This window comes from Vicugna pacos, chromosome 20, assembly GCF_048564905.1.
Source record: "Vicugna pacos chromosome 20, VicPac4, whole genome shotgun sequence".
In the NCBI taxonomy this organism is placed as follows: domain Eukaryota; kingdom Metazoa; phylum Chordata; class Mammalia; order Artiodactyla; family Camelidae; genus Vicugna; species Vicugna pacos.
Genome location: NC_133006.1, coordinates 2,872,183 through 2,885,099, shown reverse-complemented (window position 1 = coordinate 2,885,099; position 12,917 = coordinate 2,872,183).

The following is a 12,917-nucleotide window of genomic DNA, read 5'->3' as shown; positions in this document are numbered from 1 at the left end:
TTCATCTCAGCTAAATACACTCTGCTGCTGCACCAAGGCAGGAAGACAGGGCGCTTGTTGCCAGGTAGACAGGGCTTCATTGATCGAACTCATTCCCCATTAAGCGGCAGTTGTCACTGGCACTTACCTAGTAAACAGGTGTCGGCCATAATCATCACGCACTTTGCTTGGTAGTTTTACTGGCCCCAGCTTTAAGATGAGGTCATTGAAGCTGCGGAGTTTGCTGCATGCCTGTGAATACCTTGGAAATACCCCCACTGGTCTTTCAACCTAGACTGGTGTGGCTGTCATGCCCCAGCCCTGTGAATGGCATCATGTAGCTTCCCCCAAGTGGCTCAAATAACTGATATTGATATGCTTAATTCGTAGGAAATGGTATGTCACAATAAGAGAAAAAGGTAGTAAGAAATTGTTTGGAAAACTAGAAAAATACCAATTCTTCCCCTGCTGGGGGAGCTTAATCTGTGTCACTTATGCCACTCACTGCCTGTCACCTCCTCCCTGCCGATTCCGCGTTCAGAAGCCACTCTGAGTCTATGAAGAACATTTTGCCTCATGACAGTTTTGACTAGGAACTGCGACATCTCTGTCCCTGGTTAACTCTCTCTTGAAAGCCATTTAGGTTTTTTCCAGACTCCTCCGCTAAGATGAAGGAATAGCCTCTTTAAACTTCTTGTTCCAGCTCCTTAATGAATATGTTGCAAAGGAAACCTAGCCAAACCCTGGGAGGTATGCACATAGTGACTGCAACCTCAGCACTTTGAGAAGTTCAGCATCAGAGGGGTGGGAGACTCAGGAAAGGCTTTTTTAAGGTAACAAGGGGAAAGTGAAAGGACGCAGGCTGTGTGAGAAAGAAACATCTCAGTCACAGCCAGCAAGGCACCTGCGTTCAGGATGGTGTGTGGAGAGTGCAGAGTTCTCACAAAGAAAGAAGTGGTGAGATGGGAGGGAGGACAGTTGCGTACTTTACTGGGGAGGGAAAAAGTGGGCTGAACATTTCCTGATTGAACAAGAGGATTGTGACTTGATGTGCTTGTATTTTGGAGAGAAGGGTTTTGTGGGGACAGGCTTAGGAGGACGCTGTCTGGCTGGGGAGTCAGCAAAACAGAGAAACACAGAGAACCGGGCAGAACCCAATGCCATTGTTGGGGGAGAGGCTACCCGCCAATTGGAGCTCTGGAGGCTGCTTCTGTCCCTTAGCTGGGGCCTCAGAGTTCCCTTCACAACCCAGTACTGTTGACACAAGAAAAAAAACGGGGGGCATGAGAAGGGCTGTGTCCCATGTTTTGGTTGAGGCCCTGGGATATGCCCAACCAGATTTTGTTCCTTGACTTCGTGCAGTAAAGAATTCAACAGCAAGCCAGTGTTGAGTAAAGGTAGATTTATTCAGAGAGATACATTGAAAGGCAAGAGAAACGTCACGAAGTGTGGGGGTTTGATGCTCAGATTAAAAGTAGGTACACAATCCACAGACAGAGTGAGGGCCTTCTCCGAAGAGGGAGAGAGAGTGGTGACCACTAGTGTTGTGTTGTGTTGCTCATCTTCTTGGGCTTGGTGGCTTCATATGCTTATAAGTAGAAGGACTAGCCTTAGGGCAAGGGGCTGGGATTCCCAGGGAGTTGGCCATTTCCCACACTGTGACCTTTTGTGGCTAGCCTTGGGACTGCCATTGTGCCTGGGGCATGTTATTCACCATGTTACTATTACAATGGGTGTTTAATGAAGCTCAAGATTTGCTAGAAGTTAAATCTCTTCATCCTGAGCCTCAAGGACTATTGGGGGTTGAATCCTTCACCATTTTGATGATAATTGCTGTGGCCTTCCTAGAATGGCTGTGCTCTGCCCCCTTCCATCCTGTCTCACTGTGATGACACAGAGAGAGCAAAGGCAGGGCCCTGCCTGTTCTCCTGCATTTAACAGCGGGAGGTGTGGGGTGGGCTGAGGATGACTCTGAGTGGTGAGAAGGATGTTTCAGATTTTGCCACGTGAGACATGGGGACCTGACAGCAGCCATGGCAGATTTATCTCACGGGCATTATTGCTTGTGTTGTTAGGGAAACAAAAGGCCAGCCAAGAAACAAGCACCACTCAGAGGGTGTGAGTACTGAGATTTATTACGCCGGCGGGCTCAGAGGGGCTTCTACTCCAGAGCTCTGAGCACCACCAAGACCTGCACATGAGGTTTTATAGGGTTAATTACAAGTATGGGGCTATTAGCCAGTAAGGCTCAAACAAGAAAAAGCAAGGAATCAGTACACTGAGGTTTATTAATTTGGAACAGATCACGTTACTGACAATTGTTGACCTTGGATTTACGAGTTAGCTTGTTAGCCCAGTAAACTGACTCTAAACTTCAGGTTTACCAGGTAGCCCAGCAAAACTTAGATCAGTAAACCGACACTTATCACACTTAGATTTGTGACTTAGCTTGTTAGCCCAGCTGGGCTTTTCCTTCACAGTGTCACTTATATTTTCTATTTTTCTTTTTTTAAGTATTTAATCCAAACTTAATATCAGAGTTTTTTGGGGACAAAATTTCTCTTTATCTTTTCTTTGGGGCTCTTTTGGGGAGGTAGGTAATTAGATGTATTTATCTGTTAGTGGAGGCCCTGGGGCTTAAACCCAGAACCCCGTGCACGCTAAGCACACGCTCTACCACGCGCCCCATCATCTTTTTCTTTTTGCTTTAGCTGCCAAGAATCTTACAGCTGAATTTCTAGTCGGCCTTTAACACTTGCCCTGACTTCATGGAATCAATTTTTATGAATTTATCTTCCCATGGTTTCGTTTAAGTATTGAATCTCCATTTTCTCTTCACTCTCAGTTTTGCCTTTTTGTTGTTTTGGTTGTTAAGCTGTGTTTAAAAAAATTGTTGAAATTCTCTTTTAGCAGGAGGCTGAATGTAAATAAATATGTAAACAAACAGCACACTTAAATGCTTTTATACATTCTAAGCTGTTTAGTAGTTACTTAAAAACCGAATTGAATATTAAAGTGATAACATTTTTAAATTATTATTTTTTATTTTTTCTAAAGATATAGCTGATTTAAAATATGTTATAAGTTTCACGTTTACAATAGATGCTCCAATTATTGTTACTGTAAAACATTGGCTGTATTCCCTGTGTTGTAAGATACATGCCTCAAGCATGTTTACATTACAAAAGTTGCAGTTTGTATAAGAAAGTTGGGTAACGCAGAGTCTGGGACGTGGCTTTGTCTGACCCAGGTTCACGCTCACCCTGCCTGTCAGAGCTCAGGCCCTCACTACTGTCTGCAGGGGAGCGAGTGGAGGCAGCTCTCATCAGCGCTGGCACCACCCTCTGAGTGGCAGTGACAGCAGTGATTGTGTGTGGACGTGCAAAGTGTTGTTCCAAGAGCTTAACATGCATTTCTGCATTTAATAATTAAAGCCCTCCTGTGAGAAAGTGTTTTATGTTTTTAATGAATAATACATTTTATTTTGATATTGATAGATTTCAAACCTCCGGAAAATGTACAGGAGTAGTACAATAAACGCTTAGATGCAGTTCAACTTAAAGGGCACTATTTGGCCTTTTTTTTCTGGCTTATTTTAGCATAATATTTCAACTTTCATCCATATTGTAGCCTGAATCAGTACGTTATTCTTTTTGTTTGATAATATACTTTTTCTTTTTTTCGTTTTTTGTCTATTTAAAAATATTTTCATTGAAGTCTAGTCAGTTTATAATGTTGTGTCACTTTCTTGTGTAGAGCACAATACTTCAGCTAAATAGGAACAAACCTGTATTCATTTTCATACTCTTTTTAAACGTAAGTTACTATAAGATATTAAATATATTCTCCTGTGCTATAGAGTATAAACTTGCTGTTTATTCTTTACATACTCAGTATCTGCAAATCTTGAACTCCCAATTTATTACTTCCCACACCCTCTCCCCTCTGGTAACCATAGTTTGGTTTCTATATCCCTGTGTCTGTTTCTGTTCTGTAGATAAGTTTATCTTTTTGTTTCTTTGTTTTTTTTTTGTTGTTGTTGTTTTTTTTTGATTCCACATGTGAGCGATCTCATATGGTATTTTCTTTTCTCTTTCTGGCATACTTCACTTAGAATGGCATTCCCCAGGTCCATTCATGTTGCTGCAAATGGCATTATTTTATTCTTATTTTATGGCTGAATAGTAGTCTGTTGGACAAATACGCTACAACCTCTTTATCCAGTCATCTGTCACTGGACATTTATGTTGTTTCCATGTCTTGCTATTGTAAATAGTGCTGCTGTGAACATTGGGGTGTGTCTTTTTGAATTATGGATCCTTTTGGATATATGCCCATGAGTGGGATTGCTGGGTCATATGGGAGGTCAATTTTTTGTCTTTTGAGGAACCTCTATACAGTTTTCCACAATGGCTCCACCAAACTGCATTCCCACCACAGTATAGGAGGGTTCCCAATTCTCCACAGCCTCTCTAGTATTTATTGTCTGTGAACGTCTGAATGATGGCTATTCTGTCTGGTGAGAGTTGATACTTGATTGCAGTTTTGATTTGCATTTCTCTGATAATGATATTGAGCATTTTTTCATGTGCCTATTGGCTATTTGTATGTCTTCATTGGAGAAATGTTTCTTTAGGACTTCTGCCCATTTTTGAATTGAATTGTTTGTTTTTCTTTCTTATTAAGTGTAAAAGCTATTTACATATTCTGGAAATTAAGCCCTTGTCAGTTTCATTTATTGCAAATATTTTCTCCCATTCCATAGGTTGGTTGTCTTTTAGTTTTGCTTACTGTTTCCTTAGCTGTGCAAAAGCTTGTAAGTTTAATTTGATCCCACTTGTATATTTTTGCTTGTATTTCTATTGCTTGAGTAGACTGCTCTAGGAAAACATTGCTGAGGTCTATGTCAGATGTTTTGCCTATGGTTGTTTCTAAGAGGTTTATAGTGCCTTGTCTACATGTTTAAGTCTTCAACACATTTTGAATTCATTTTTGTGTATGTTGTGAGGAGTAGTCCAACTACAATGATTAAGATGCAGCTGTTCAGTTTTCCCTACACCATTTGCTGAAAGGCTGTCTTTACTCCATTATATGTTCTCACCTCCTTTGTCAAAGATTCAATGACCAAAAGTTTGTCGGACTATTCTTGGTAATTTTGTTTATCCATTCATTGATGGATGGATATTGTTAGTAACTTTTGGCTACTCTGAATGATACTGCTATGACTATTGATGTGAAAGTTTTTGTGAGAATATGTTTACATTCTTTTTGCTGTATAGTTGGCCCGCCATATCTGTAGTTTCCACTACATGGATCTAGATATCTGATTGTAAAGGGACACGAGCATCCTTGGATTGTGGTATCCCGGGTGGGGGATTCCTTAAACCAACCCCCCCGTGGATACTGAGGGATGACTCTATATATAGGAGTGGAATTGCTGAGCCATATAACTCTAAGCTTTTGAGGAAATACCAGACTTCTCCAAACACGCTGCACCATTGTCCCTTTCCTCTGGCTGCAAATGAGGTTTCTCTGCCTCCTGACTGACACTTGTTATTGTCCATGTTTGATTATAAACATCCTAGTGGGTGTAAAATGAGATCTTATTTTGATTTTGATTTGGCTAGTGATGCTGAGCACCTTTTCAAATGCTTATTGGCCATTTGTATATCTATTTAAATTCGTGGTAAATTTAAAAATTGGGTCTATTTTTTTGTTTTGTTCAGTTCTAAGCATTTGTTACATCTCCTGGGTACTACTCTCTTATGAGATACATGCTTTGCAAAATTTTTCTCCTATTCTGCACATTGTCCTTTCACTATAGATTTTTTAAACATTAAAACAATTTCTTTACAGGGCAGGTAATTAGGTGTATTGATTTATTTTATTTTTCTTGCTAAGCACACACTCTATCACTTGAGATACCCATTTCCCCTGTCATTTCACTTTCTTGATGATGTCCTTTGTAAGAAAAGGGTTTTAATTTTGATGAAGTCCAGTTTATCTGCTTTTTCCTTCCTTCACTTGTGCTCTTCATACTGTAACTAGGAAACCAAAGCCTATGTTAAGATCACAAAAATTTATAATCTGTCTTCTTTTAGAAAGATTATAGGTTTAGTTTTTACATTTCTGTCTGTGGTCTATTTTGAATTAATTTTTATTTGTTATATAAATTATGGCTGTCCAGATTCCAGATTGATCCTTTTGCCTGCAGATACCCAGCTGTCCCTGCACCATTTGTTGAATAGACTATTCTTTCAATGAAGTGTTGTTGGCACCCTTGTGGAAAACTGTCTGTAAATGTAATTTTTACCCCCTGGGTTTTTATTGTGTCTCATAGATTTATTTATCCAAACTTATGGCAGCACCATACTGACTTGTGTACTATAGCTTTTTAGTACCCTTTAAAGTGAGTCCTCCAACTTTGCTCTTCTTTTTCAAGGTTGTTTTGACTGTCCTGGGCCCCTTGCACGTCCATATGAATTTTGGGATCAGTTTGTCAATTTTTGCAAAGAAGTCAGCTGGAATTTTGATAGGGATTCCACTGAATATGTAGATCACTTTGGGGAGTCTTAACATTTTTAATAATATTGTCTATATTTCCATGAAAATGGGATGTCTTCCATATAAGTAGATCTTTTAAAATTTATTTTGGTGATATTTCAATTTTCAATGTACAAATCTTGTAAATTTTTGTTAAATGTATCTCTCATTTTATTTTTAATGCTGTTGTAGATGGAAAGGCTGAGTTTCTTATGGGTGGGACTATATATCCATCTTCTTATTTCTAGAATTCCTTCACAGCAAATACCCTAGGTTTATATTTGCTAAATAAATCTATCTACAACTATTCCCCGCCCCATGTTATAAGAAACCAAGACCCAAGTTAAGATACCTGAACCCCTATGTGGAAGTGAGAAATGAGACACTTGGGTGGGGCTTTGTGCAGGTGATACTGAGAGCTTATTCAGGATGGCTTCTTCTTAATTCCTTTTAAACAACCCTTCCGGTGTATTTAGTCAGATACATTAAGAAAATGCCCTTTTGATATGCAGAGGAGCTAAGACTATCATTTTAAAATAATTTCTAGTGAGAGTGTTGTACTTGAAACCTAATTTGCATCAATCTTTGAAGATATATTTTTCAGGAGCTTTGACTAAAGAACACCTGTCTTTATTCAATAATGACAACTAAATGCTCAAGCAACATGTAAGAGTTTGAGCAAACTGCCCCCGCCCCGAAGTGCTGGGTGGCTGCAGCTGTAACTGGAGTCCATGCCTACCTCTCCCAGTACGCTTGTGCTGATCTGCTCAAAAGGGTTCGTCCAACTGTTTGTCAGTAGTCTGTTGGACAAAGTCATAAAACATTGATTAAAGGTTGCTGGAATGCAATATATTCTTATTAAGTAAGCACACATTGAGTGCTTACTGTATGATGGAATTGTCCCTCAGCCTCACATGAATACTATTTCTCTTAAAATCTCACATATTTCCTTGTTATTCTCACTTTACAGATAAGGAGACTGAGCATTAGGTCTTCTCTCTTTTGGAGGGAGCTCATTATCAATGACGGGAAATTGTAAGGAAAAAGATATTGATTCATCCTGAGAAAACATTTTTCTGAGAGTCAGGAATGAAGAAGATGATCACTGAAGAAGGTAATGATTGTTCGAGTGAGACAAGCCCTGGGTTGTACGGAGTCAGCATCCCTGTCCTGGACACGGCACGTGTAGAGCTACGTGGTGGGTGAGGCGGCGCGGCCGCGCAGGGAATGCAGATGAGGGGTCATTCGGCTGTGCTCAGGCCTGGTGGGACTTCCACCTAAGGGCAGTGGACCGTCATTGACAGATTTTAAGTAGGGGAGTGGGGTGTCCTCGTAGTTCACTTTTGTCTTGTAGAATGCTTGGAAACATTTAGAAGGCTTGGCAAGAGGTGATGTGATGAGTCAGAGTAGGGTGGCTGCGAGGTGTAGTAGTGTTCAGTTTTCAAGTGGTTTTCAGTCCCAGGTTTGTGGCTCAGTAGCCGTGTCACTTTGGATGACGCACTCAAGGAAGTGAAACAATTTATCTAATCAATTGAAACAGTGATGTACCGACCTCCCAGGACTGCTGTGGAGATCCAGTGAGATAACATGTGCACAGTGTGCAGCGTGGTCTCCAGCACAGAGTCAGTGCTGAGTGAGTGCCAGTGAGTACCTGGTAGGTCAGGTGAGGGTGGTGGGACTCGGTGACTGAGGATATCTGGGCCCTGAAAGAGGGGTCCAGTCACATCTGTGAGTGATGGGCCTGAGTTGGGAGACACAGGGAGACCTTACCCTCTGACCAGGGGCCCTGGGCAGGACGGCTATGGGAGGAGCACCGTGAGGTCAGCTCTTTGCAGGTGGAGTTGGAATTGCCCTTGAGACATCTAAGTGCAGTGTCACAAGCTCAAACAGGAGGTCTGGGTCCGGGCTGTGCATTTTCCTATAATCTCAACTCCTGAGGACGCCGAAGTATTGATCACTGGACGTGAAGACATACTTTACAGGACAAATTAATAGTAGTATCATGTCTGTCATCAAAGCTCACGTCTCTTTATTCATCACTCACTTTGCTAATTGGGTACTTACAGAGCTCACTTCACCGTTCTCCCCTGGTCTCAGGCTCCACTGAAAAGAGCTGGTGAGTCTCCCTCTTTTCCAGAAGAAGACACACTTAGCTGGTAGACTTCTATACTTGCCCAGACTTAGGATATTTGTTTGTTGTTTTAATTCTATTTTCTGTTGGCCATGTCCTGACAGGAGAGATATTTTACGTCATGGTCATGTTTCAATTAGCTGTTACTGAGAATTGCTGATCTGATCCACAGAGTATGTATTCTATTAACTTTGTAGAGTACTTATCATTTTTCTGTCTTTGCCCTTTAATTTTGTTTGCCCTTCAATGTTCTATCCTATTTGGGGCCTTATTTTTTTTTTAATTAAAAAATATCTGTTAACAGTTAAGAAAACAAAACCAAATTAAAAATGCACATGAGAGCTAAAATTAGAAAATGTCTAGTGTGTTTTCTGTCTTGGCAATTGAGGTTTCTAGAAACTCGTGAAAACCTTCATTACACAAGTTGCTTAAAATGCTGATTGAGAAATAAAACCTTCCTTCTTCATCTTTCAAGTTGCACAACAAATTGTCAAGAAAGTGAGGGGAAATCCTCAGAAGCCAAGACAAACTAGAAAGCAGGGATTCTGGGAGATACGTGAGCCTTAGAAGCCCTGGGGTGCCGGTTGGCTCCTGAACTGATTTTGAGTTGCCTTGACAGGGGTGCAGGAGGGGAGCCCCATGCCTCTCACACTGGGAGTTGGATGGCTGATCATATTATCGGCCAAGCCCATCCCGAGAATCTTGGTTTAATAAAGGGTGAAATAGGAAAAAAATTTTCCTCATGGCAAGAAATTAAGGAAAGTCAATTTTGTTGGAAGAGGGGAAAAATAACAAATCCAAAGTAAGGATATAGGTTAAAGCTGTTCTGGCATGAGAGTGACCACAAACTCCTGGCAGAATAGCACAGCTACTCCTTGATTTAGAAGATGTGTTTTGAATGAATCAGTGAACATCCATTCCGAAAAAGGCCTCCAGAGTCCTGTGGATCAAGATACTGGACCGCAAACACCTCCCTTCCAAAGTCTCATTCAAATAACAAGAAAGGTTTTAAAGGAAAGTAGCCATAATCATAGTTCTATTTATTGACATTACTATATGCTAGGAATTCAGAGGTGACTATGTAGTTGCCTCCTCTTTTATGGAACTTACTTTCTCTTTGGGGAGACAAAATGACATAGTTGGTAATCTTGGTGGAGGGAGGTGTTAGTCTGTTGAAATTAGCCAGGAGAGGAGATTAAGAAAACAGTGAAGGGTGGGTGAACTTTTTAGCTGAGGACCGTCTTGTTCACTTGGCTTTTAATTGCAGGCTCAATGAGCTGTCACTGGAGGGAATAGATCTTACGGAAGATGGACTTAGCTCAGGCCTCTTTGGAATGGACAAGTGAACCCGGAGAAAAACAATCAAATCTTTGCAGACATTAAAGTTCACTTGAACGTGCTCCATCCCTTAGCCAAAGATAGGACAAATATGCAGCACTTCTTGAGGACAGAGGAGTGGTTTTTAAGGTTCTCAAAGAACGAATCCCAGGGAACCGAGATGGCCAGTTGTCAAACTGAGACGTTGCTCTTTGGACAGTGTACCCAGTAAGGGTATTGGCCTTTTATATGTTTCCATTTCTCTTTAATACATGTCTGTTGATGAGGACGTGGGCACAAGTGTTTGACACCTTGTCGAAGCGACTTTGGGTACCTGCCTAGAAGCACGGGCACAGTTGCGGCTGCATCATATATCTTGCAGCCCATCCCGTTCGCCGGCTCCGTGATCATGGCAGAGTGGTTCCTTGTTGACCTGTCCATCTCCTCTGTGACATCATAACCCATGAAAAGACCGGAGCATATTAACATGACTTTGTTAAAATCAAAGGAACAAATCAAATATGGAGTCAGATTTGTTCTTTCCTAGTTCAGTAGTGCCATGGAGAAGGCAGTTTGGGCAGCTTTTTGTAGTGTCCTGGAGGCCGTGTCTCTCAGCTTCTGGGCGCCTCTATTGAAAACCCTTCATAGCTGTCTGGCCTGCTGGGAAAGCACTCCGCCTGTTTTGCCCTGAAGATGTGTTCTGTTTATAACTCATCTCTACTCCTTGGAAAACAACTCAATAAAAACTCAGTTGGTTTTCCGCCAGCCATGGGCAGGGTGAGGTATACCATGTTATAATTTCATATAATAATTATAATGATAGTAATAACAGTAATAATAATAATAGTAATAATAATAATAAAAGAAGTCTTAAAATAGCACTGAGCACATTGGAGAGAGTCAATAAATGCTTTCTGGCTTAAATCAAAAGTGATGACTCAGTGAGTCCATGGCTGCTGTATTTGCTAAGCTAGTTACTCCTTTGCTCCATTACACATTATTTTAACTGAAAAATAAATGCAAGCAAATGGTTAAAAAAAAAACTCAAACAGAGCACAAAAATACACAAGTGAAAGACGTTTTCCCTCATCCTCTCTTCTTTCAGCCCTCTCTGGAGATGCAACTGTTTACTATCCTTTTGGTGCTTTTCCAGATATGCTTTGCACATTCCTACCTATGTATGTAAATTCCTTTAAACTTTTTTTTTTTAACTTATAGGGATTTGAATCCTCAAGTGGCTTCTGCCCGGATAATAGAACAGAACAAATCTGACTCCATATTAGATCTGTTCCTTTGAATTTAACCCTGTCCTCTGTCTCCCAGGATTCATCTTGCTTGTAAAACAATGTTGCTTAGAGCCTAAAATATACAGGAGAGCCTATTCTGAAGGTGCTGACCTTTAAGGATATTTAACACTATTTCATTCATAAAAAGATAACAAATTGCAGAATAGAAAAAAACGTTTGTTTTGTTGGAGGTTGACAGGTATCTGACCCAGGCAGATAGCTGCAAGAACAAAGAATTCTTACAAGAAGGAATTCCTACACCAAGAAAATTGCAACAACCAAGCACATAGAAAAGGGCCTGAATTGTGACTTGGGGAGATGGTTTACCACGACATTAGTTTGCCAACTAGGTCTACAGAAACTTGCCATTCCATGCCCCAACACCTGGTCTCCCAACTTATTGGCCTGTCCTGCACTGAGGAGAATGAATTTGGACTTTGTAACACTCCTCTCTACCTAGAAAGCTGGGCACTGGTGCTGAGGGTTATGGAAACAGCCCAACCAAGAAACAAGCACCACTCGGATTGTTGGAGTTCTCGGATTTATTATGCCGGCGGGCTCAGAGGGGCTTCTGCTCCGAAGTTCTGAGCACCTGCAAGACGTGCACATGAGGTTTTACAGGCTTAATTACAAGTAATGGGGTATTAGCCAATAAGGCTTAAAGAACAAAACGCAAGGAATCAGTACACTGGAACTTATCAATTTGTAAAAGATCACGTTACTGACACTTGTTGAGCTTGAATTTACGAGTTAGCTTGTTAGCTCAATAAACTGACACTAAACTTCAGATTTACGAGTTAGCCCAGCAGAATTTAGATCAGTAAACTGGCACTTATCACACTTAGATTTGTGACTTAGCTTGCTAGCCCAGCTCGACTTTTCCTTCACATGAGGACAGCTCTCCCAAACCCAGGGAACTACTGTGAGCCCTTGATAGTTCCACTAGGGTGGGGTGTGGTTTACCAAGGAGGTATGGGGACTGTGCATCAACACTCAGGCAGTCTCCTCCGTCTGGGGCTCTGATCTTGTACCACAATGCTCCCCGCCAACCCAACACCTGGGAGAGTGGAGCTAAGTCAGAGATCTTTCCTGCCTGGTTCCCAGCGTGTAAAACGGGAATATGTACTCTTCCAAAGGTAGTTCTGAGCGACAACACCTGCGGGTGCTTGGTTCCCAGAGCAACAGAAAACCCAGCTCCTTGTGGGGACAACGGGTGTGATACCCGTAGGGGTTCTGCAGAAGCATCCGATGGAGGGCTGGATCAGGGAGGTAAAACATGAGCTGCGGGCCTTGAAGGTTTACAGAAGGGTACAGAGGCAGGTTTGCAGCCTCCTTCGGGGTGCCCCAGAGGTAAAGCTTTTTCTCTCCATCTCCTCTACGACCCTTCCCTCTCCAGATCCCTCCCATCTCTCTGCTCCTCCTGTCCATCTGTCTCCCTCCACTTTACCCCTTCTCTCCACCCGCTCCCATCTTCTCCCTCCCTTGCTGCCCCATCTTCCCTCACAGAACCCAGAGAGGATCGCTGGCCCTCCTGCGCATGCGCAGTCGGTGCCAGCTGGACCGCTGGTAGGAAGCTCCAACTCCGAGCGGAGGATCGGCCCAAAGGCTTCTTGGCTCTGTTGCCCGGTAGGCCTTTGGCACCTACCTGGAGCCGGGGCCTC